This window comes from Sus scrofa, chromosome 3 (genome assembly GCF_000003025.6).
Source record: "Sus scrofa isolate TJ Tabasco breed Duroc chromosome 3, Sscrofa11.1, whole genome shotgun sequence".
NCBI classification, from domain to species: domain Eukaryota; kingdom Metazoa; phylum Chordata; class Mammalia; order Artiodactyla; family Suidae; genus Sus; species Sus scrofa.
The window spans coordinates 100,787,280-100,812,857 of record NC_010445.4 but is presented as its reverse complement, the minus strand read 5'-3'; the positions used below and the strand labels follow the sequence as shown (position 1 = coordinate 100,812,857).

Sequence of the window (25,578 nt, the reverse complement as noted above, 5' to 3'; positions counted from 1 at the left end):
GTGCGGCCCTCAAAAAAAAGCAGCCCTAATATCTGTTTGGAATGTAACAGCTTGTTTGGTCCTCTTGCCAGATAAATGCACCTTTATCTTTAGATTTATGATTTGTTTTTTATTTCTTCTAAAATAGAGACATAAGTAGTGGAAGTTCCCATAGCTCTAACTGTCAGAACTGGGGCCTCTTCTCTAAGGAGTATTTCTTTTCCAGCCACCCAAAGCTGCCACTAGTTTGGGTTTATTCCTTTTTTTTTTTTTTTTTTTTTGTCTTTTTGTCCCTTTAGGCCTGTGCCCGTGGCACACGGAGGTTCCCAGGCTAGGGGTCCTATCGCAGCTATAGCCGCTGGATATATGCCAGAGCCACAGCAACGCCAGATCCGAGCCACATCTGTAACCAGCACCACAGCCCATGGCAACGCCGGATCCTCAACCCATGAATCGAGGCCAGGGATTGACCCCGAAACCTCATGTTTCCTAGTTGGATTCGTTTCCGCTGCGCCATGACGGGAACTCCAGGGTTTATTCCTTTTAATTCTCATTCTCTGTCCATTATGTTTTCTCCTCTGAGGACATAAACACATCAGCACCTTTTCTTCCAAAGTCAAAGCCAGCTTAAGTGATGAAGAACAGTTTAACCTGAAAGAAGCACTAACGATGACTCAGCTAACATACCACAGTTTCTGTGTCTTTCCAAGGTTGGAGGAAGCACTAGGGCTAGAGGTCAGTGTGTCTTTCCTGCCAGCTGAGACCCTTACTTCACCCTTTGAGTGTTCCAACCAGAGTGAAGTTCCCAGGTCTCCAGAATAAAAAATGTCTTTAATTCAAAGCCCAAGTTATGCAGGAAGGAGCCCCAGCTTCTGCTGTCAGGCCCAAAAGGCTGACCATGACACATCCTTGACCCTTCCCTGTCTCCCAGTTGTCCAGGGAGCTGGTGTCCGATATGTCCTTTAACCCTCCACAGAGTTTCCTTCTGTGAGGCTTTGGCTGAGTTTGGAAGGCTGCCAATCAAGACACAAAAATGGAAGTGCTTGAGGGGAGGGATTCTTCCAGAGTTCTTGGTTTTCGGAGAGATGACCAGCATCAAATGGCTCTGACAGAAAAGATGAAAGGAATCAACATTATAAGCAGTTAGGAGATTAGACTGTCTAAGCGATGTGGTTCAAGATGAGGCAGGAGCCATAGCAGAGGAATTTCTGCCCTGGAGTTGCTAGGATTCTGAGCAAGATTTCGGGGAACTTATCAGAAAATATTAACTTGAATGGGCACTCAAATCCAGCAACAAGAAAGACCACAGCAACCAAAGTCATAAGGAGGTGAGATTCTATGTAATTATAATATCCCCTAGGGACAGGCATTGCGCTGCAGGCTGAGATTGGGTGACCCCTGCCCAGTGAGCAAATGATCAGATATTCAGCTATAATATGGACTGTGGATATACCCAGAAGAATTCTTAGTGCATGCACTTGAATAAATTTAGCTTGCTCTTTCTCTCTCATTAAAGCCCTTCTTTGAACAAAGGACTGTACAAAATGTGAGCAGATCTTTGAAATGCATAAGATAAGGTCCATCTGAGCTTTGTATATAGTAGGTACTTAGAAAATGGTGTATTGATTACAATCTTATAGAGCTCATCTCCTGCAGGCTGGCTGTGGCCATGGTCTTTAAAGAGCGATAGTAACAAGTATTCAGAATGTCCCACAATGAGACTGTCCCTCTGTTAGGACAGGGCTTCATCTGTTTATTCCAAAATGTGTCAAGCTGAGTATTCCCTTGGCCTTAGAAGAGGTAAGACATAGTCCAGGGCGTTGATATAAGTCTTGAAATTGGGCTGAGGCGGTCAGATGTGTGCATTAACAAATATCTTGAAATCAGGAAAGTAGCCTTTCCCTCTTCCTCCTCACTTCCAAAAATATCTTTCCAAGATATTCTCTATTGTTTTTCCAGTGCAGTTAGGTCGTGGTTTGCCTTATAAGGGACTGCAGGGTTTTAAGAGCTCTCACCAAAGGAAGTTTTTCCTGCTGTTCTGCTGGAGTTGCCGTCTGCTTAATTTTAGTTCATTATGTCGGTAAAAACAGGGAGGGCTTTATGGGGCAAAAGGCCCAGTCATCGTGGGAAGAATGAATCATTCTGAGAGCAGCGTGATGGGCTGGAAGGCAAAGGCAGTGGAGGGGCAGGAAGCTGGGGGTGGGTGGTTTATTGAGAACAGCATCAAAAGCCTGTCTTCTCTCTCCCTTACTCCCACTAGGGGGTGCCCAGCTTCCCAGAATAATCACTATGACTAAGAAGTTGAGGTTTGAGGGGGCATCTCCTAAGAGAAGGGTACTGACTTGATCCAGGTTTCCTGCACCTCTGCCCTGATGTGAGAAGATACCTGGGGATGGGGGCTAAGGAGTGCAAGGATGGGGTGAGGGGAGGGGTCTCAAATCAGTGAGTCCACTAATGCCTCTTAAGCACTTGAGGATTCTTTTGTTTGTTTGTTTGTTTTAGGGCCACGCCCGATGCATATGGAAGTTCCCAGGCTAGGGGTTGAATCAGAGCTGCAGCTGCTGGCCTATGTCGCAGCCACAGCAACAGCAACGTCAGATCCTTAACTGAACAAGGCCAGGGATTGAACCTGAATACTCGTAGATACCAGTCGGATTCATTACCACTGAGCCACAACAGGAAATTGAAGATTCCTAATCCATAGAAACCTCTGGGAATATGCTGCGTTCTTTAGGACCCATGGGTCTTAACATCAGTGGCTAGAGTAATTATGGACCAGAAAATCCTCCTGGGCATAGGAGGTGATGGTATTTCACCCCGGGGTGAAAGAATTGGTGGTTGTAATAAATGAGCAGGACCGAGGGTTTGGTTACAGGCCAGGGATGGAATAAAAATCAAAACTGAGGTGAGATTCTGAAATAAAGCGGGTAACAGGGGTAATAGGTATAACAGGTATGGATGAAGGTCAGGAAGAGGTGAGAGTATTTGGAGGGTCTTAAAACATCTAGGCCCTCATAATGGCAAGAGCATAATTTTCAGTTATGAATGGTTTTGTAGAATGTAGAATTTGAACCTTAGTAGACATGAGTTCAAATTTCAGTTCAAGCATTTGATAACCATATATAACCTTAGAGATTTACGAAAGTTTTCCAACATCTTTAACTCCCAGTCCTTTCATCTTTAAAATGGGACTATTGATACTAGGGTTATCTGAGAATTTAAAAGGTAAGGCAGGAGTTCCCATTGTGGCTCAGCAGTAATGAACCCGACTAGTATCTGTGAGGTGTGGGTTTGATTCCTGACTCCACTCAGTAGGATGTGGCATTACCCTGAGCTGTGGTGTAGGTCACAGATGCAGCTCGGATCTGGCGACCCCTAGCCTGAGAACTTCCATATGCCCTGAGTATGGCCCTAAAATAAATAAATAAATAAATAAAATAAAAGGTAAAGCATAAGTTCCCGCTGTGAATCAATGGGATCAGCAGCGTGACTACAGCGCCAGCGTATAGGTTTGATCCCTGGCCCAGTACAGTGGGTTAAAGGATCTGGAGTAGGTCACAACTGTGGCTCAGATCTGATCCCTGGACTCAGGGAACTTCCATATGCTGCAGGACAGCAAAAAAAGAATTTTAAAAAAAGAGGTAAAAATTTGAAAAAAAAAAAAAAATGTTAAGGCATACCTGCAGCATATGAATATTCCCAAGCTAGGGGTTGAATAGGAGCTGTAGCTCCCTGCCTACACCACAGCCACACCACAGGAACTCGGGATCCAAGTTGCGTTTGCGACCTACACCACAATTCATGGCAATGCCAGACCCTTAACCCACTGAGCAAGGCCAGGGATGGAACCTGTGTCCTCATGGATGCTAGTCGGGTTCGTTAACTGCTGAGCCACGACAGGAACTCCTCCAACTAAATTTTTAGAGGTCACCATCTGGTCCTGAGGACTTCAGTCTTGGAGAATTAAACTCTCTTGCCCATGGCGGCACAGAGTGCCAAAGCCTGGCTTGGAATCCAAGTGCAATGCTCTCCTGTATTACCAGTTAATCCATGTTAACAAGAAAATGATTCCCAGTTCTTTCAGATGGTTTCCCAAAGTATGAGCCATAGACCACCTGTACGAGCATCAGCAGATGGGCTTGATAAAAATGCAGCTCCCTGGCCTCCTGCCAGACCTGTGCAATCAGACTCTCTGAAGTTTAAGAGCAAAGGCTTAGAAAGTTAGCCAGTCCCAGGTTGTACTTTTATGTGGAAACATAATACCTTAATCTACCTGAGTGCTCTTTTGTGGAGGAAAATCGCGGCCCTTCGGCAGGCTTCTCACTGCTTTGAAAATCATACCTCAGAGGTGTTTCTGACCTTGCTTATTTATGGAGCCAACTCTGTCCCTAGCTACTTCCTTCCTTCCCCCAGAACTTCCTAAATGTTGGAAACATCGCTGTGAAGATCACAGACCCTTTCTGTGGACACCCAGTGAAATGGTAGGATTCGGGAAGGTCACTTTGATTTCACTCCTGAGCCACAGTGTTAACCTGGCCTCTTGTCAAGGCAGTGGGTGAGGGGAGGGAGTTTGGGTTCTTATTTCTGGGGATGGAGTAGGGGACCACCAGGGTAAAGGCTGATCACCAGCTGCTGCTTCCTCTGCGTTGACAAAGCACTTGCTGCCAGCTTGGCTGTGCTTAGACTGTGGGTGGGGGCAAAAATGGCCCCTTCCTCTAAAGCTGTGAGCATTGATCTCAGTCTGGAGAGAGATGGGCTCTGGACATGTGAACAGACTCCTCAAGCTTCCTCCTGACAGCAAGGACTGCATGAGCTGGCTTTTCAGAAAGGAACTTGTGACTGTGCATCACTCTCCAAACAGACAGACCATTTCAGACTCAGAGAAACACCAGTGGCAACAGCCTCTGCTTTAAGTTCTGACCAGTTCTTGCAGCCCTTGACCTCTGGGGCGTGCCTGCACTGCAGAAATACAGGAGCTGTTCAAGGCATACTGGGGGCTGCAGAGAAATTGTGCAAAAAGGATTCATGTCAGCTTCAAAGTGCCTGAAACAAGCATAAAAATGCTGCCAGGAAGACAGTTGTTGCTACCTTAAATCTTTCAGAGGACAAAGTGGGAACTAAATACCACTAAAAACAAATCAGATCACAATTGTGTAGCAAATGTCACTTTCGTCAGTACGTAACTGGAGGTTAGGGGAAGGGCCGTGTGGAGCTGATTTTAGCTGCTTCTTTGTCTTTTTTAGGGCCGCATCGCAGCATATGGAAGTTCCCGGCTATGGTTCGAATTGGAGCTGTAGCTGCTGGCCTATACCACAGCAATACCTACTACACCAGATCAGAGCTTTGTCTGTGACCTACACTACAGCTCATGGCAACGCCAGATCCTTAACCCACTGAGCGAGGCCAGGGATCAAATCCACGTCCTCATAGATCTTAGTCGGGTTCGTTACCACTGGGTCACGACGGAAACTCTCTGGTTTTAGTTTCTTACCAAGAGGGACCATGTCCCTGAAGGGAGTACTGTTAAGTAAAAAGTTCTCCTCCAAAAAACATCATTTGTACCCTTCCCAATCTATTCTTTCCCTTTTTGTTTTCTAGGAACCAGAGGATTCACCTGACTTAACTGGAGATGGCTCCCTTCCCTAATTTATATTTCCACTCCTGAAGCTTCCCTAATATCACGCTCAGGCTTGGTGTAAGCAGACAGGAGTAGTGAAGAGGCAGCCACCTCAGAGGCACAAGTTCACAGATGCAGAGCTGCCCTTCTGCTGGGCCCGAGGCAAAGAAAAATCCCAACCTCTTTCTTGTATTCATCGGGTTTTGTGGAACCTGGAAAGGAAATAAATTCCAAAAGCAGGAAATGACCCAGAGACCATAACAATATGTGAAAAGCCGGGCCAGTGCTTCCGTCACTTTGTTTCCAACTATTCTAATCTGTGTCCCAGGAAGCCTGACCCATTACCAGATGGAGATCTGTTTTCAGACGCCTCTTGGCATCTGCCACCCCCGGCTGGTGACATTTGCACATTTCAAGAAGGCGAACCTGTCCCCATATCTTCAAACTTCCGGAGAGGGGCAGCCCCAGGAAAGTCCTCGGGTCTCTGGCCGACAGCACCAGCCATCTGATGCGCTTCATCTGTAGCTGAACCGTGGCTGGCCTCCAGCCTAGAACACTAGCACACCGAGTCTGTTCTTGAAGACTTGCAGAATCTAAAATCAAAAAGCCCCGTGTTGCCAGAAAAGGCTGGCTCGCTTGCCTGCTTCCTAATCCCTTCTCACCAGGCTTTCCTAAAGAAACTCAGATGAGTCAGGAAGGAAAAAAAAAAAAGAGTGTCTGAGGGAGATTTGGGGTTGAGCTGATCTCTCATTGCTTCTGAAAATGTCCTCCTGTTTTACAATGCGGCTAATGTTTGAGAATTCGGTTGTACTTTTTCTGTTTCCTCCTCTATCAGCTCTCCCTTTGAGGAACACTTCATTTACCACTCAAGACATCAGCTCAGGAAAAGCAGGAGGCCGTCTGATGAGGAATTAATCACTGTTGCCAAGAAGTGTGGACTTCGCTTTTATCCCCAGGAGCAGGGCAAGAAAAACCTCCCACCTCTACTTTCAAATGGAACCATCACTTCAGTTGCTTTGTTCTGGCCCGGGGGCCTGTACTTTTCCCAGGCTTTTAATTTTTACTGAACACTATCCATCAGCCTTCCTACTGCAGGCTGTGTGCCAGTTGGAGTCTAAACACAGTGAGGTGGCTTCTGGGCTACCTTGCCTCAAACAGGTATCCTGCTAATCCCCTCCCCAGGTTATCAGAAAGTAGCTGCAGTTGAATGAATAACATGCCTAATTCTTTCAACACTTTTGAAATATTGAACAGATTAAAGTATAAAGAATCCAATAGATCTGTTGACATCTGGTTTATAGAAAATCTCCAACAAGAAAGAAAGGGTAAGTTCAACATCAGGCTGGGGGAAATGAGTGCAGCAGTGAAGGGCACTGCTCTCCTGCCTTCTGGCATCAGCTACCTGTCCTGGTGTCCTGGTGGCTCTGTGCCACTATCTAAAATTGTGTGCTGTTTTGTATGAAAGAGGTTTTAAAAATTGTGTTCTGATAAGCTTGGATTTATCCTTGGAGAGGGAATGTAGTTTCCATTATGACAGTAGCTTAATATCAAAGGTAGGTTGTACCAACTATAGGAAGGTGGTAATAAGCAGTAGATAAGAGAACATAAGGTATCTTATAAAAAGGAGGGGAGACAGTAAGAAACGCACACACAGAGAAAGCCTTTTTATTGTTGCCAGGAAGAGACAATCTGATACCTAGGACATAGGAGTTGCTCTCTTTCTCTCTCTTCCTCCGCCTGTGGCAAATGAGCCAGGAAAAAGCTAGAAACAAGAGACAGAGAGAAGCTATCTCTCCAACTGTTGGTCCCAGCCAAATAGGATAAATAGTTCATATGATGATGATAATGATGACAAGCGTAATGACGAAGAGATGTTATTGGCCCAGACGAAAAAAACAAAGATTTCAAACTATGCTTAAATCCCAAAGTATTGCTGCTAGAGCCACTTACATGATCCCGGGGACTATAATGAAAGGTATTTAGGATGAGTGAAATAAATACAATTGGATAGAAAAATCAGGATTAGATTAATATGTGATTGAGAAAGGTACTAAATTCCCTTTGTCAAGTACCTATTTTTGTACTGCTTTCAGTCTTGAGTCTTCAGCCTTCAGTCTTGAGCTAATTGTCTGTTAAAAGATAACACGACGAGTTTAAAACTGTATTCTTTTTAAATGTTTTATTACTTTTAATGAATTTTATTACATTTATAGCTGTACAACAATCATCACAACTCAATTTTATAGCATTTCCACATTGAGGTTTAATTGACATATAACATATTGTTTGCCGGTATACAGCCGAATGGTTTGATATTTGTATATATTGCAAAGTGAATACCATGATAAGTGTAGTTAAATCCATCACTATAAATGGTTACAAAAAAAATTTTTTTTTCTTGTGTTGAAAGCTTTTAAGAGCTACTCCCTTGGCAGCTTTCAAACATGCAAAACAGTATTATCAACTATAGTTACCATGCTGTACATTACATATCTATGGCTTATTTATTTTATAACGGGAAGTTTGTACCTTTTGACTGCCCTCATCCATTTTGTCTCCCCTGCTCCCTACTCCTCCAGAAACCACCCATCTATTCTCTTTATCTATATATGAGCTTGGTGAAAAACTGTATTTTTGTTTAAATATATGAGAGAGCAAAAGATTGTTATGTTCTCTGAGACACATATTTGGGATGCCTGGCCACTGGGGGCCTGCTAGGCCTCTACAGCCTTCACCAGAAACAAAGAACAGAGGAGGAAAAACACAGCTTCTTGAGTGCTAGCCATGAAAGGTCAGAGTTATAACATGACAGTAAATCTTACATTCTGCTTAACCCCAGATTTCATAGAGATCATTGCTAGACACTTAAAATGGATGCTTAGATTTTGCAAATGGGAGAACAGAATCAAAAATGGAAAAAAGAATAGAGCCAAGAATCCCAAACTGGCGCCAGATGCCCAGGACAGCTCAGCAAACTCACAGAGGCTCTGTGGCATATGTTAAATGTCACGGGAGACATGGTGATACTTGACGTCTCTTGGCCACAGGTGAACTACTCAGTCAAGACAGTTCACAGTTTCAACATTAGATTGTGCTGCATTCCTTTCAAAGATGTCTTATCTCTGTGAAGCTGGGTTTTCAGCAGCTGTTATAAAATGCAATTATGAAGTGAAAATCAATTGGAACACGAGGTGAATTTGAAGGTTTGAGAAGGTTTGAGGTGAAGGTTTGAGAAGACACTCAGTGCCCAAGTGGCATAGACATCCTTTTATAAATAACTGTGCTTGAGAATAAAATTAAGAGTTCCTGCTGTGGTGCAACAGGATTGGCGGCGTCTCTGCAGCGCCAGGACACAGGTTCCATCCCCAGCCCAGAACAGTGGGTTAAAGGATCTGGCATTGCTGCGGTGTAGGTTGCAGCTGTGGCTTGGATCTGATCCCTCCTGGTCTGGGAACTCCATATACCATGGAGTGGCCAAACAGAAAAAGAAAAAGAAAAAAAAAAAAAAAAAAAAAAAGGAAATATTTTTTCTTTCAATTTATGTGTATTATTTTTTTCAAACAACTAAATTGTTGGGACCTATCTAACTGGATTAATGAGATTTATGTTAGTTTTTTTTTTTTCTTTGACTAGGTGCTCTGTGAAAAAATTACTGAGATACTAAGATGCTGTGAGTTGAGAAAGTTTGAGAACCTCAGAATTAGAACAATACAAACTGTATCAGTGAGCAAAGGTGAATTTTAATGGCTTAAGCTCAAGGGTGAGTAAGGAAAAGTGATTCTATTTTTTTCCCTAGACCATCCAAGGAACTGCTCACAGTATTTGCCCTGTTCCCACATACAAGCAGCAATCTTTGAATGTTTTTATTAATGGAACTATTTGGTTAATAACTGTTAAGGTTATCTTGTACAGTGCTTCCCAAGCTACCTTCCACTATCTCATGGACTAAGTGATAACTTGTGTTGACTTGGCTGGGCCATGGTGCCCAGATATTTAGTCAAACATTATTTTGGATGCTTCTGTGCTTTTTTGGATGAGAATAACAACTAAATCAGTAGATTTTGAGTAAAGCAGATTGCCTCTATAATGTGCGTGGGCCTTATCCAATCATTTGAAGGTCTTAACAGAACAAAGACTGAACTCCCCTGAACAAGGAGGAATTCTGTATATGTAAATACACACACACACACACACACACACACATTTTGTTTGTTCTGTTTCTCTGGAGAATTTTAATACAGATTGATACTTTTTAAAGGTACAGTAGAAATAAATTTCTAGGAAAATAATCATATGCTTAAATATTGTGGAAATGTTAAACTATTATAAAAGCTTCTAGGAATTCCTGTCATGGCTCAGTGGGTAAACGAATCTGACTAGGAACCATGAGGTTGCGGGTTCAATCCCTGGCCACACTCAGTGGGTTAAGGATCCGGTGTTGCCATGAGCTGTGGTGCAGGTCGCAGATGCAGCTCGGATCCCGCATTGCTGTGGCTCTGGCGTAGGCTGGTGGCTACAGCTCTGATTAGACCCCTAGCCTAGGAACCTCCATATGCTGTGGGAAGTGGCCCTAGAAAAGGCAAAAAGACAAAAAAAAAAAAAAAAAAAAAAAAAAAGCTTCTAAATGCTTTCTTTCAGTTTCCATATTTAGTTTGATTAGTAACAAAGAGTTTGCAAGTCTATGTTTTGTAAATAAGTTCTTTTGTGTAATTTTTTTAGAGTGCACGTATAAGTAATATATGGTATTTGTCTTACTCTGACTTCACTTAGTATCATAATCTCTAGGTCCATCCATATTGCTGCAAATGGCATCATTTCATTCTTTTTTATGGCTGAGTAATATTTCATTGTGTTTATTATCACACATCTTCTTCATTCATTTGCCAGTAGACATTTAGGTTGCTTTCATGTTTTGGCTATTATAAACAGTGATGCTATGAACATTGGGATACATGTATCTTATCAAATTAGAGCTTTCATCTTTTCTGGATGTATGCCCAGGGGTGGGGTTGCTGGATCATATGGTAGTTTTATTTTCAGTTTTTCCAAAGTGGTTTTACTAATTTCCATTCCCACCAACAGTGTAGGAGGGTTCCCTTTTCTCCACACCCTCTCCAGCACTTATTATTTGTAGACTTTTTGATCATGGCCATCCTGACTGGTGTTAGGTGATACCTCATTGTAGTTTTGGTTTGCATTTCTCTAATAATTAGTGATGTTGAGTGTCTTTTCATGAACCTATTAGCCATCTGTATATCTTCTTCAGAGAAATGTCTATTTAGGTCTTCTGCCCATTTTTTGATTAGGTTGTTTGTACTTTCTATATTGAGGATGGGTGGGGATGTATAAATTAGGAGTTTGGGATTAACAGATACACACTACTATATATAAAATAAACAACAAGGTCCTACTGTATAGCACAGGGAACTGTATTCAATATCTTGTAATAATCTATAATGGAAAAGAATCAGAACAGTAATATATATGTATATAGATACAAAGCATATAATTATATATAAAACTGAATCACTTTGCTGAACACCTGAAACTAACACAACATTGTAAATCAATTATACTTCAGGTTTAAAAAAATGTTTTTCAAGAGTAGGACAAAGTACTTTATTCCTATGGAAAAGATAGCATGTATAGAAAGAGAATAAAGAAACCCCAAAACTTTACCTTAACATTCAGCAATTATAAACTGTACCCTCATCGCATACCCTCCTTTAGGTAACAGTTCATTTTTCACTTTACTTTGGCTAGGTCCATCCATGATGCTGCAAATAGCATTATTTCATATTTTAAAATATTTTTATTAGGAGTTCCCTTTGTGGCTCAACGGAAACGAACCTGACTAGCATTCATGAGGACTTAGGTTCAATCCCTGGCCTTGCTCAGTCGGTTAAAGATCTGGTGTTGCCATGAGCTGTGCTGTAGGTTGAAGAGACGGCTCGGATCCAGCATTGCTGTGGCTATGGTGTAGGCTGGCAGCTACAGCTCCGATTCAGCCCCTAGCCTGAGAACCTCCAAATGCCCGTGGGATTTTTTTTTTAAATAAACTGAAAAAAAAAAAAAAAAAAGAAGGATATTAACAGCTGCACTTCTATTTTTTTTTGTCTTTTTTGCCATTTCTTGGGCCGCTCCTCCGGCTATGGATGTTCCCAGGCTAGGGGTCAAATCGGACCCATAGCTGCTGGCCTATGCCAGAGCCACAGCAATACAGGATCTGAATTGTGTCTGCGACCTACACCACAGTGGATCCTTAATCCACTGAGCAAGGCCAGGGATCACACCCACAACCTCATGGTTCCTAGTGGGATTCGTTCACCACTGAGCCACAACGGGAGCTCCACACAGCTGCACTTCTAAATAAGATCTTAGAGGTATAAAATAAACTACTGTGGAATAAACCCCATGGATGGGGGACCCAAAGCCCCTCCCCCCAAAAGAGTTTCTGGGACATACTTTGTGTAGCATTGATCTCAAAAGACATGTAAATATATCTGTTCATGCACACATATATTTGCCCTTTTTTATTTTATTTATTTATTTTTTTGCCACCACACCTGTGGCATGTGGAATCTCCCAGGCTAGGGGTCGAATTAGACCTGCAGCTGCTGGCCTACACCACACCACAATGCAGGATCCAAGCTGCATCTGTGACCTAGGCTGCAGCTTGCAACAATGCCAGATCCTTAACCCACTGAGTGAGGCCAGTGATAGAACCTCACAGAGACTATGTTGGGTTCTTTTTTTTTTTTTTTTTTTTTGTCTTTTTAGGGCCGCACCTGTGGCATATGGAGGTTCCCAGGCTAGGGGTCGAATCGGAGCTGCAGCTGCTGGCCTATACCACAGCCATAGCAACACTGGATCCGAGACGTGTCTGTGACCTATACCACAGCCCACAGCAATGCTGGACCCTTAACCCACTGAGCGAGGCCAGGGATCAAACCCGAAACCTCATGGTTCCTAGTCGGATTCGTTTCTGCTGCGCCACGAGGGGAACTCCCCTAGTTTCCGATTTTAACATCTATGTGACCATAGTACAATTTTCCAAATGAAGATATTAACATCAGTACAAAACTATTAACTATGAACTTATTCAGATTTCACCAAATATATATATTTTATTTTTTTTAAATTTTATTTATTTATCTATTTATTTTTGTCTTTTTGCCTTTTCTAGGGCCGCTTCCCGCGGCATATGGAGGTTCCCAGGCTAAGGGTCTAATCCGAACTGTAGACGCCAGCCTACGCCAGAGCCACAGCAATGCGGGATCCGAGCCACGTCTGCGACCTACACCACAGCTCACAGCAATGGCAACGCCAGATCCTTAACCCACTGAGCAAGTCCAGGGATCGAACCTGAAACCTCATGGTTCTTAGTCGGATTCGTTAACCTCTGAGCCAGGACGGGAACTCCTCACCAAATATATTTTATTTTATTTTATTTTTTTTGCTATTTCTTTGGGCCACTCTGGTGGCATATGAGGTTCCCAGGCTAGGGGTCTAATCGGAGCTGTAGTCTCCAGCCTACGCCAGAGCCACAGCAATGCAGGATCCGAGCCGCGTCTGCAACCTACACCACAGCTCACGGCAACGCTGGATCGTTAACCCACTGAACAAGGGCAGGGACCGAACCCGCAACCTCATGGTTCCCAGTCGGATTCGTTAACCACTGTGCCACGACGGGAACTCCACCAAATATATTTTAAATAGTGAAGTCACAACTCTAGGAAGTCACAACTTTAGTAGATACTGGGGTAGAAAATATTTTTCCAGAATGTATTGAAACTGTTGCTTTATTTTGTGTGTAGATCAGCCAACTGAGAATTAGAAAAGTTTGACGGCAATGGTGGCTTGTTCTGTAGAATAGTATACAAACCACAAACCTCAATTAAAAACATCTCACACGGAGTTTCCCGTTATGGCTCAGTGGTCACGAACCCGACTAGTATCCATGAGGATGCTGGTTTCTATCCCTGGCCTCACTCAGTGGGTTAAGCATCCAGTGTTGCCGTGAGCTGTGGTGTAGGTCGCAGATGTGGTTCGGATCTGGTGTTGCTGTGACTGTGATGTAACCCGGCAGCTGCAGCTTCGATTCAGCCCCTACCATGGGAACTTCCATATGCCATGATGTGGCCAAAAAAAAAAAAAAAGCCTATCTCACAGGAGATCCGTTGTGGCTCAGTGGTTTAATAACCCAACATAATGTCTGTGAGGTGTAAGCTACGGTGTAGGTCACAGATATGGCTCAGATCTGGCATGGCTGTGGCATGGGGCTGCAGCTGCGGCTCTGATTCAACCCCTTAGCCTGGAAACTTCCATATGCTGCATGTGGGGCCTTAAAAATAAAAAAGAAAAAGTCACATATCGATTGAGCCAGTACCTCAGTTCCTAAGTTTGACTGCCAGAAATAACAAATTCTTTTGTATTTAGAGAAATTAGTTACTTAATGACAGAACTTATAGAAACATGTTTGAATGCAAATCTGAAATGTCACACATTTTTGGTCAAGTGATTGTTTTCCATCTTTTCTGTAAAGTCTTTCATGACCTTTCTCAGGTATAACCCAATGTGATGGGTTTTTGGGCCTCTACTGTAATGACTTCACAGATGTGTGTCAGGGCACTTGTTAACACTTGCTGTAATTTGGGTAGGTGCCTGCTAAACTGTGAGCTACTTGTGGGCACGGCTGTATCTTGCTCACCCTGGTAGCTCAGTGCCTAATGCCTGAAGCATGGCAGGCCTGTAACACAAGCTTACTAAGGAATGAATTAATCAATCACTTACCAAAAAATGTTCATATCAACATTTTTTTTTTTCTATCTGACCTTTTTGGGAAAAGAGCTCATAACTTGAAATTATTCTAGTGAAAAAAATAATGTTGCATGTTTATTAAAAAAGAAAAGCTTTCAAAGTAACTTGTGTTTGAGAAATAGGCTTGGAATGCCAGGTGTGACATAAAAGCTGAAAAAAGAATTTCACTGTTACAAATAGCACACGTGTCTGGCTGCTGACTTGCTTTATTCAGTAGATGCATTTTACTCCGCAGGTAATTTTATCCCCCTTTGTAAAACCTGCTTTCTACCTAGGCTGATGTGTTGTTATTAGATATCATTATGATTCAGCATTTCTACAATGTGTGTTTTCAAAGAGTCATGTTTCTCATTTCTAATGAGCTATGCAGACATAGGTAATGAAAGGTAATCTAGTCTTACATGTAGCTGGTATTCAATACATTTTTATTGACTGATTCATCACTGAACTCAATGGGGGACAGGTTGGTGCAAACTTACTGGAAGTGTGGGGAGTGTTGGGGGCCGGGGCGGGTGGAGGCAGGCAGACAAAGGCGGGAGAGAGAAGAAAGTAGGAATTCCTCTCAGATGGGAGTGGAGAGGCCGTCTGAATCCCTGATCCACTTCAGCAGTCCTCAGGGGACTGGGGTTATAGGCACATTGTGTTTATTTGCCCTGCGAAGGAGTATCCTTTGGGGTAGGAGCTGCTGTTTCCTAGGAACAAACTGTTCAGGGATTTTATAAGTCTGGGATCGATTTTCAGCATTCTACTTAGGCTTGTATCACCTGATTATAAAACTGGGAAAAATAAGATACCAAGAAAAATTTATAAAAATTCAAAACATAAAGCTGAATATTGAGGTATTTTCATAGGTGGTCTTGTAATTATAGTAGGGTGACTAGGATCAAAGAGAGTGTTGGTCCCAAGTGTCCCCGGTGGCAAGGACGGACTGAATATGTTGTTGGAGAAATGGAGAGGAGAAGAGACTTGTCTCCTGTTTCTTAGAAACCTCACTTCCTTTTAAAAAATTTTATTTAATTTTATTTAGTTATTTATAGGGCTGTACCCAAGGCACGTGGAGGTTCCCAGGCTAGGGATCCAGTCAGAGCTACAGCTGCTGGCCTACACCAGAGCCACAGCAACGCAGGATCCGAGCTGCATCTGCAAACCTATAGCACAGCTCATGGCAACGCTGGATCTTTAACCCACTGTGCAAAGCTAGGGATCGAACCTACATCTTCTTGGATGCTAGTCAGTCACTTCTGCATGATGGGAACTCCCCTCACTTCCTTTTAGAAGCCCTGCTCAGTGGCTTGCTCTGGTTCTGTCAGTTGAGAGATGAAAAGGGTTTTGATAATAGGTTGCATTGTTTTGATAAAAGGTTGCATTGTTGGCTTAAAAAATTAATAATGTATTAAGTTGGAGTTCCCATTGTGACACAGCAGAAACAAATCCGACTAGGAACCATAAGGTTGCGGGTTCAATTCCTGGACTTGCTGGGTTAAGAATCCAGCATTGCCGTGAGCTGTGGTGTTGGTTGCAGACGTGGCTCAGATCTCGTGTTACTGTGGCTGTTGTGTAGGTTGGCAGCTGTAGCTCCTATTTGACCCCTAGCCTAGGAACCTCCATATGCCTTGGGTGTGGCCCTAAAAAGCAAAATAAATAAGTAAATAAATAATAAAATAAATAATGTATCAGGTCTCTGGTAAGTACTCAGAAAAATCCTTCCTCCTACCTTTTTTTTTTTTTTTTTTTTTTTTTTGTCTTTTTGCTATTTCTTTGGGCCGCTCCCGCGGCATATGGAGGTTCCCAGGCTAGGGGTCTCATCGGAGCTGTGGCCACTGGCCTACGCCAGAGTCACAGCAACGCTGGATCCGAGGCGCATCTGCAACCTACACCACAGTTCACGGCAACGCCGGATCATTAACCCACTGAGCAAGGGCAGGGATCGAACCCGCAACCTCATGGTTCCTAGTTGGATTCGTTAACCACTGCGCCATGACAGGAACTCCCCCTCCTACCTTTTATTTTAAGCACATGGCATTTCTGTACTTTGGTTTCAGTGGGCAATGGTCACAAATGTTCTTCTGGAATGGAAGAAAGGAAAGTTAAGATAAGACTTAAGACCATTCCTGGCAGTTGGGTTGGCTGGGAGAAGTATGGAAAAGCTCAGGGAAACATACTGCCATATATTCAAAAATCTACTTTATCATGGGCCTGGCAGGCCAGGTTAGCCCAGGGCCGTACATGAAGGCCACTAGGAAAGTAAAAGAACCAGCCTGGAGCTCTCAGAAAGGCAGCAAAGCAGATTTCTCTTATCTTGGGTAGAAGCTCAGATCCAGAAGTCATGGATTATTATGAGGACTAATTGAGATAATGTCTGCCAAGGTGACCGACACAGAGCCTAGCACCTAGCAGATGCTCAAGACAGACTGGGTTTCCTTCCCTGCAGTGACTTCATAAGGTCTGAGAGTGGCTGTCTGAAGACACTGTGTCTCAGATGATGGCTTCATGCCATGCTGGTATTCTGCACTTTAGAGAACACTGGAAAGTTGTACTCATGCAAACTCCAAATTCTTACGTTTTGGTTGAGATGAATCATCACTAAGGATGCAGCTCAGTTTGTTCATTTGCAAAATATTATGGTTTTGGGAAATGATCTTGTGACCTGAGTGAGGAAACATATCTGATATCATTTCCTCAGAAAATAATTGGCCTGGATTTCAACTCAGAAGAGAAAGAGGAGTTCCCGTCGTGGAGCAGTGGTTAACGAATCCGACTAGGAACCATGAGGTTGCGGGTTCGATCCCTGCCCTTGCTCAGTGGGTTAATGATCCGGCGTTGCCGTGAGCTGTGGTGTAGGTTGCAGACGTGGCTCGGATCCAGCGTTGCTGTGGCTCTGGTGTAGGCCAGCGGCTTCAGCTCCGATGAGACCCCTAGCCTGGGAACCTCCATATGCCGCGGGAGCGGCCCAAGAAATGGCAAATAGACAAAAACAAACAAAAAAAAAAACAAAAAAAAAAAAGAAGAGAAAGAAATAAGAATTCCCCATGGTCGACTGCTGTTTCTATAAGGGGAAAGGACCCAATTTTGATACTTGAGCTAAGATTCCTTGGTAGTACCATACCAACTTCTCACAATCACAGATATTTTGCTTGGAAGCCTAAACCAGGGAGCAACATGGAGCTTTGCTCCAACTGCTTCTCTCTCCATCAGCATTTTTTTTTTTTTTTTTGGTCTTTTTAGGGCTGCACCTGCAGCACATGGAGGTTCCCAGGGTAGGGGTCTAATTGGAGCTATAGCTGCCGGCCTACACCGTAGCCACAGCAACACTGGATTGATCCTTAACCTATTGGGTGAGGCCAGGGATCAAACCTGCAGCGTCGTTGGGAACTCCTCCACCAGCATTGTTATAACATCAATGGATTCCTGCCATTTGTGACCAGTCTGTCACTAGGCAGTTCTGTCTGCCTCATCTCCCTGGTCAAAGCCAAGTCCCCAGCCATGAATCCTTTTTAGTCCCTTATCCCGACACTGTGCTGCTTGCTTTCTCAGCATGCTTTCATTATCAGTTTCAATTGGATTCCTCTTGTTGGCTTTACAGCATAATGAAGACTTCCATTGGGAGTGGAGTAAACTCTATGCCAATCCTACATTCTCCTCAACCTTCACATTCTCTTCTCCTTTTTACAGAGACTTATAGAAAGAATATTTATAGTTGTGGACTTTATCTGTTCACTTCTCACTTACTCCTTAAGTTGCCCATCAGCCCAACCAAACAGCTTGTGCTAAGATCATTCCTCGTCCTTGCCCTTGTAGCTGGAGTCTACACTGTTTACCACCCCTCCTGGAACCATTGTCTTTTCTTGGCTTCGTTGACGCAAGACTTTTCTGGTTTCCTCTGTTTTCTCTGACAGCTAATTTACTATCTCTTTTGCAGCCTTAATCTATTCTTCTCTAGTCAGTAAATATTAAAATACTCAAGGCTTACCCCAAGGCATTCTTCTCTTCTTACTCTGTATTTTGTTTATGCCAAAAAATGTTTCTGTAACTAGATCTCTTCTCTGAGCTCTAGACCCACATATCCAACCCTGCTTAAGGTTTCTACTTGGTCATCTCACCAGCTAAAATATAACACGTCCAAAACCCAAAACTCCTGATCTTACACCCCAGACCTCTTGGGTGCTCCTTATCTCACTGAAGGGTTAAGCAGGTGAGGACTTGGAGTCTCCAGGACCCTTGCCTCTGCTTTACCCTTCACATTCAATTTTGCCTTCGAAACCTCTCCTGCATCCACACTCTTCTCCCTTCTTTCTTTCCCACTATCCTAAACTACTATCATCTCTTACCTAGAATACTGTAAAAGCCTCCTTATTAGTCTATCCGTTGTCATTTTGACCTACCCCTTTCCCAGTGTATCCAGAGTGATTTCTTCGTCTGATCTTCATGGCCACCCCCACCCAGCCTGAGAATGTTTAAAATACTTGAACGCCTTTCCATTACTATAGAATACATTTCTTTTCTTTTTTTTTTTTTTTTTGGCTTTTTAGGGCCGCACCCTCGGCGTATGGAGGTTCCCAGGCTAGGGGTTGAATCAGAGCCACAGCTGCTGGCCTACGCCACAGTCACAGCAACGCCAGATCTGAGCCGCGTCTTTGATCTACACCACCGCTCACAACACTGGATCCTTAACCCACTGAGTGAGTCCAGGAATCAAACCTACAACCTCATGGTTCCTAGTCGGAGTCGTTTCCGCTCTGCCACAACGGGAACGCCTAGGATACTATATCTTAACCCGACCTGCACCTATCTAGCTGTCTCAAACCATGCTGCACCACAGTTCCTGCACACTAGCCATTCCGGCCTTATTTCACTTCCTTTTACTTGCTATGCCTCCCCCTCTCCAATTGCTTTTTGCCCAGAAGGCTCTTCCCCCTCTTCATCTTGTAACTTCCCCACTTTCTTCAAATCCCAGCTCAGCCATGGCTTCCTCAGGGCTGTCTTCCCTGACTTCTATGACCAAGGCAAATCTCTACCATATAACCTTGGGTACTTCTCCTTCATCTGCTGATCATGGCTGTAATTTTATATTTATTGGTGTGACTATTTAGTTCAAATAAATTTCCCACTAACCATAGACTCCATTAGGGCAGGGACTGTTCCTGGTTTTCTGTCTCTAGAACCAGCACAGTGCTTATTATATACATAGTATTGCTTAGTAAATATATTTATTGAATAGATGAATGGATGAATAAATGAATGAATTTTGTTTTTTGTAATTCCTTTGGCTCCCTCTTCTTCTGGCTATTTCACCCATACCAGAACCTTTGTCTAGTCATTGGAACCTCAATCATGAATTTGGTTTATCTATCTGGTACCACTGCTGGGCCTCCTTCCTCTTATTGGTAATGAAACTCACGAGATACTACGTAACCTTTGGACATTGTCCTCCTGTGGACACTTCCTCTCCTGAAATAATTTTCAGATCAGGATTCTGTTCAGAACTTCAGGCTTAGGTAATAAGAGAGTATTTTATGAGGAGGAGTTATGGCCCAAACTAGAACAATAAGATTATAGAATTGGAGGGAACCCTTGGTAATCATTTAGTTTAATTTCTCAAGCAAAGCAGACATCTTTCTCATGCCACTCCTGACAGATAAAATAGTTGTTTATTGAGCATAGGCCGGTTACTGTCTTAAGACCATTGATGTGGATGAACCATTAAATCCTTTGCAAATGTATGGGTAAGCATGTTACCATCATCCGTCTTTTATAGACGGAGAAAGAGTGGAATGTTTATCTAAGTCATATGAATAAAGTGACACAGTCAAGATTTGAACCCAGGCAGCTTGGTCTTTAGCCACTGTGCTATGCTGTGCTACCTTTCTACTTAGCCAGTGTTTATGTGGATACTTTCAGGGATAGGAACGCACTCCACTATGAACTGGATGCTAGCTGTTTTTCCTAGTTCCAGCCTCTAAAAGTATACAGAATAGCCTGCTTCAACTTCCATAGACAGTCATTCAAATATTTTCAAATACTAAGAGTAATTTTTTCTGTTTATAAAAATAACAGGAGTTCCTGTTGTGGCTCAGCGGAAATGAATCTGACTAGCATCCATGAGGACGTGTTTTCAATCCCTGGCCTTGCTCAGTGGGTTAAGGATCCTGAGTTGCTGTGGCTGTGGTATAGGCCAGCAGCTACAGCTCCAAATCGACCCCTGCCTGTGAACTTTTATATGCCTCTGGTGCAGCCCTAGAAAGATAAAACAAAACAAAACAAAACAAACATATGCTCATTGTAGAAAACTGGGAAAAGTTCAGAAGAGTATAAAGAAAAGAAGAATCCTTGATAAACAAGGAGAAACTAATTATTAACTGCCAAGAATTCATTAGCTTTTTGTTGTTTATATTAACATCTATATTTTGTTTAGAGTCCCTAACAGCCTGTGGCCAGCTAAGACACCTAGTTCTCTATCACATGATCTTCCATCAAGTCAGATTTTTTTCCTTTATATACAATCCTAAATGTAAAAAAAAAATTTTTTTTTTTCTATTTAGAGCTGCACTTGTGGCACATGGAGGTTCCCTGGCTAGGGGTTGAATAGGAGTTGCAGCTGCCAGCCTACCCACAGCCACAGTGACACCAGATCTGAGTTGCGTCTGTGACCTACACCACAGCTCATGGCAATGCTAGATCCTTAACCCACTGAGCGGGGCCAGAGATCAAACTCGGATCTTCATGGATACTAGTCAGGGTCATTACCACTGAGCTACAATGGGAATTCCCCTAAATGCAAAATTTTGCATTTATCCCTTATCACCTATATTTTGTTTGCATCTATTTCTTTCTTCCATACTATTGAAACTCTCTAAATCTAAATTCTGCTCCCTAATATGTTAGCCTCCCAGCTTTGTGTACTACATGATTTTGATAACAGGGCTTTTCAAATCCTTGCTTCAGACATTGACAAAATGTTGAGCAGGAAAGAACCTGTGATATACTGTTAGGCACCCCCCTCCAGCTTCACATGAGTCTTTCCATCAATCATTTAGTATGACTGCTCAAGAAAATACAAGTTAGTGATCACTTCATCATTTCTAAGTGCTCACAAATCATCACTTAAATAGTCCATTCTAGAACTTTCCTGGAAACCCCCGCATGGCAGTCTGTTACTTCAGACGTTTCCCTGCAGTGGAAGGGGCTATATGTAGACAAGCCAGTCCTGACTAATATTTAATGGGGCTGAAGAAATGATCCCATGGGTATACATTGTCTTATTCTTTCTACTTCAGGAGATCAGCTTCCTGTCAACATGCAGGAAACTGGAAACCTGCAGTCTAATAATATAGCCACTGACAGGAAGATTGTTGTTTAGATTGCTCTTCCAGGTTTCTCAATTGAATAATCTGGGTGAAGAATGACTGCTTCATATTTTTTTTATGACTTGGATCAACGACAAGGCTACCTGACTTTACATAGTAGATGTCCTGATTCAGTGTTGCATATAAATTCTTTTTTTTTTTTTTTTTTTTGGACATCGAATTCTACCTAAAATGTACTACCATGGGAGTTTATTTATTTATTTTTTTTTATTTCTTTTGTCTTTTTGCTATTTCTTGGGCCGCTCCTGCGGCATATGGAGGTTCCCAGGCTAGGGGTCCAATCGGAGCTGTAGCCACCGGCCTACGCCAGAGCCACAGCAACGCGGGATCCGAGCCATATCTGCAACCTACACCACAGCTCACAGCAACGCTGGATCGTTAACCCACTGAGCAAGGGCAACCTCATGGTTCCTAGTCGGATTCGTTAACCACTGCGCCACTCTGGGAGTTTATTTTTTAAGGCCATGTTGTGGTTAAGGCATTTTATGAAGTCAAGGATTGTTCAGTGATTTATCTGTTTGGATCTTGCAAATCAGTGTTGTTTTCCAAGCAAAGCAAAATGATGCTGCATGTTCCTTTACTTTTGGAAAAGTTGGGCAGCGTTATTGTTTGTGACTTGGTCTAAGTAAATAGGACTGGGAAGATCTTGGGACTGCCGGGCAGCCAGCTAATGAGTAAAACTGGGGCCTCTACCTGATGTCACATCCTCACCTCACCATTACCTGGAGCAATGATGGACTATTCCTTCTTTTGATTCTTCTGATTGATAATTTTTCTCATTTTTTCACTGTCTCCAACACCAACTCAAAGAGAATCCTATTGACTCATCTTCTCTGAAAGCCCTCCTGTCACTCAGCTGGCAGGTGGCGGGGCTGGTGGTCATGGGGAGGTGCTCTGGGTTCCTCACTCACTTGGGTTGGAGCTGTGTGGAAGCCAGAATCTCAGCTGGTTCACCTCTGAGACTCCATAGGACTAGTCAGAGCCTCCCAGGAAATGGGGTCACTGCACTTTCATTGACTCGATGGTGACTCCCAAACTGGAACAGGAACCAACCACAAGGGATACCATGGGGTCCACTCTACTGTCACCAAAGCCCCCATGATGATTTAGACTGGCTTCCTGCTTTCTGAGATTGCCCTCCCCTGAACTCCTACAATATTCTGAGGCTCAGTGGCCCCTAAACAAACTTTCTTTTTTTCTATTGTGTGCATATGTGTTTGCAAGCGTGTGTATATTATCTATCCACAGAATAATCTGCCTTGGTTGCTATGTATAATATGTCTCCAGGTCAGGTACTGTGCCTTAATCCCATTCCCAACCCCTATCCCTAATCCTAAACCTAACTTTAATCCTGACTTTTATCCTAACACTAAATCTGAAACCCAAGTCTAACAAAGATCCCAACTCATATTTGGTCTTTAATATGTGTTTGGGACGTAATGGCTCAGAGGAAACGAATCTGAGTAGTATCCATGAGGATGCAGGTTTGATCCCTGGCCTCACTCAATGGATTAAAGGATGTTGCATTGTCGTGAGCTGTGGTGTAGGTTGAAGACTCGGCTTGGATCCCATGTTGCTGTGGCTGGTGTAGGCCGGCAACCACAGCTCCAATTCAACCTCTAGATTGGGGGAGGTGTGCCCTAAAGAGACAAAAAAATAAAATTAATATGTGTTTTCTTTTTGTTAGGACTAGTACTGTGGACATTGCTAAAATCACTGGAAACTAAAACAGCTGTATACTTTATATGTTGTGTTGTTCAATGTGAATTTTTACTGCAGAACGAGCATCTCCTGACATTGAAAGAGCTGGGAGATTAAAACACCTTCATTATATGTTTTCATGTTTATTATGTGACTCAGCGTCTCATCAAGATAATCTATATGGAGGAGATCAGCTAACCTTATCGGTTAATTGGAGTAGCATATTGATCAAGACCACACTATTTGTTAATAAAGCATGTTTAAAGTGTGGTCCCTTTCTAAAAGTTTTCATCCTCTCATCACCCTGATTTCATAGAATAATTTTACAGACAGCTTAAAACAAAATAATATAAATGAATCAATTAATTTAACCAGAACCTCTTAATATTTCACTTTCAGTTTCATGACTGGCTCCATAATTTGTGGGACCCAGTAAAAGTTGAAAATGTGGGTCCCTTGTTATTAAGAAATTCAAGATGGTGATAGCAGAGCACTAAGCCCAGCGCATATGCCCATGCCCTGCATATTTTACAGATGGGAGAACCCAGGTCTAGAAGGCATAAAAGATGCTGCCAAGACCCAGCTGATGGGTGCTGGAGAGAGGGTCAGAACCTGGTCACTGGACATTTGGTAATGGCGCCCATCACTTGGTTTCCTGTTCTTGGGTATCTCCCACTACTCGGCATCATCAAGATGTGGCAGCTGGGGTATTTCCCTGGTGCTGTCAGCTGGATGTTCTTCTCTTAGCATTTTCTTTAATTGTCCCAACCCTTAGCCTGATTGCTTTCCTAACTCCACACCTGAGCTAATTTGCCTAGTTTCCCTTCATTGTCAGCATGGCTTCTTCCACTGGTTTTCTTATAAACTTGGAAGGGATTTGTGAGATGTTGGTGGAAAGAAAGCAGATGAGAGACATTTTACTGATTGGATTGCTCTCCTTGGCGCTCAGAAGCAAAAGGGACACATTTCTTCACAAATCCCAAATCCCAACTCACACTCATTCCTAAGTGCAAGCCTAAACGTCTTGGCTAAAACAGACTCAGGAAGGCTCCAGAATACATTGGATACTAATAAAGAGAGGGTAAGAAATTCCATTTTCAAAATGTTTCAAAGAGAAAATATCTTACGTCAATCCCTGGGAAATCAATTCCCTATCTCTGGCTCTATCTTAATTCAGCCCCATCTTGAATTAAACATGTCTCTGTTGTTTGCCAGAATTCCACGGACTTGAGAATGTGATAAAGAATTTCATTTCCTTCTTTCTCCCCAGAAGGAGTGGCTCCCCAGTCAGTGGCTGTAGGAATTCAGACCCCTTTCTTGTGCCAAACTTCCCCAAGCTGCAGACATTGCATTAACTTCGGAATGTGGCCAAGCCAGTTCCTTTGAGAAGGAAGCACTGCTGCCCTGAGCTGGCATCCAGGCTGACATAGCCTTGCATCTAGCCCACAGGCTGGGTTTTGAGTTTCTTAGCAAAATGAAAGCAGGCCTGAAGAAACCCTCAATTCAATAAAAAACAAGAATAGCCAGTTTACAGAAAATCGGGGTTGGGGGGAGGAATGGGAATTTCACATTATCTCTACATAACAGATAATGAAAGAAGTTCAGGGAGGTCTTAAGAGAATCTCATTAAAATTATTTATATAATCTCACATTTTTCTCCCTCCAAACTTTTAGACGGACTCAAAGCCCAAGCCCAAGCCACCAGTTGGAGGCTGGCTCTACACAGTTGATAGGCAACATTCCTGAGAGTCCTTCTTTCTGATCGGTGAGCATACTGGGGAAATATCCAACAAATGGAAGACACAGTGGTGTCCTTAAAGACTTTGCTATAAGGGGGTAGATAAAGATACGAAGACAGAGAAACACCTTAATGATATAAAACAGGCTATTACGGGCCAAATGCAGAACACAGATATGTTTCTTGTGGCAGAGAAGCAAAATGAGGGCATTCCCTTATGGCTCATTAAGTTAAGGATCTGGTGTTGCTGCTGTGGCTCTGGTTGCAGCTGTGGCAAGAGAACTTCTACATGGTGCGTGTGTTACTAGAAAAAAAAAAAAAAAAAAAGGAGCAAAATGAAAGGGTCAGGTCAGTTAACC

At 43.0% G+C, this 25,578-nt stretch overlaps 1 protein-coding gene across 3 annotated transcripts in view; it reads left to right on the top strand.

The window, feature by feature from the left end:
• The window catches only part of TMEM178A (transmembrane protein 178A), a 273,146-nt gene that overhangs the window by 74,166 nt on the left and 173,402 nt on the right, over positions 1-25,578 (top strand). For 2 of the 3 annotated variants that reach the window (XM_021088344.1, XM_005655244.3), the window contains exons 2-3: positions 5,578-6,921; positions 9,230-9,356. The gene's annotated coding sequence lies outside the window, so the exon portion shown is untranslated. The remainder of the gene's footprint in view (positions 1-5,577; positions 6,922-9,229; positions 9,357-25,578) is intronic. The other variant, XM_021088345.1, reaches the window with a different exon arrangement.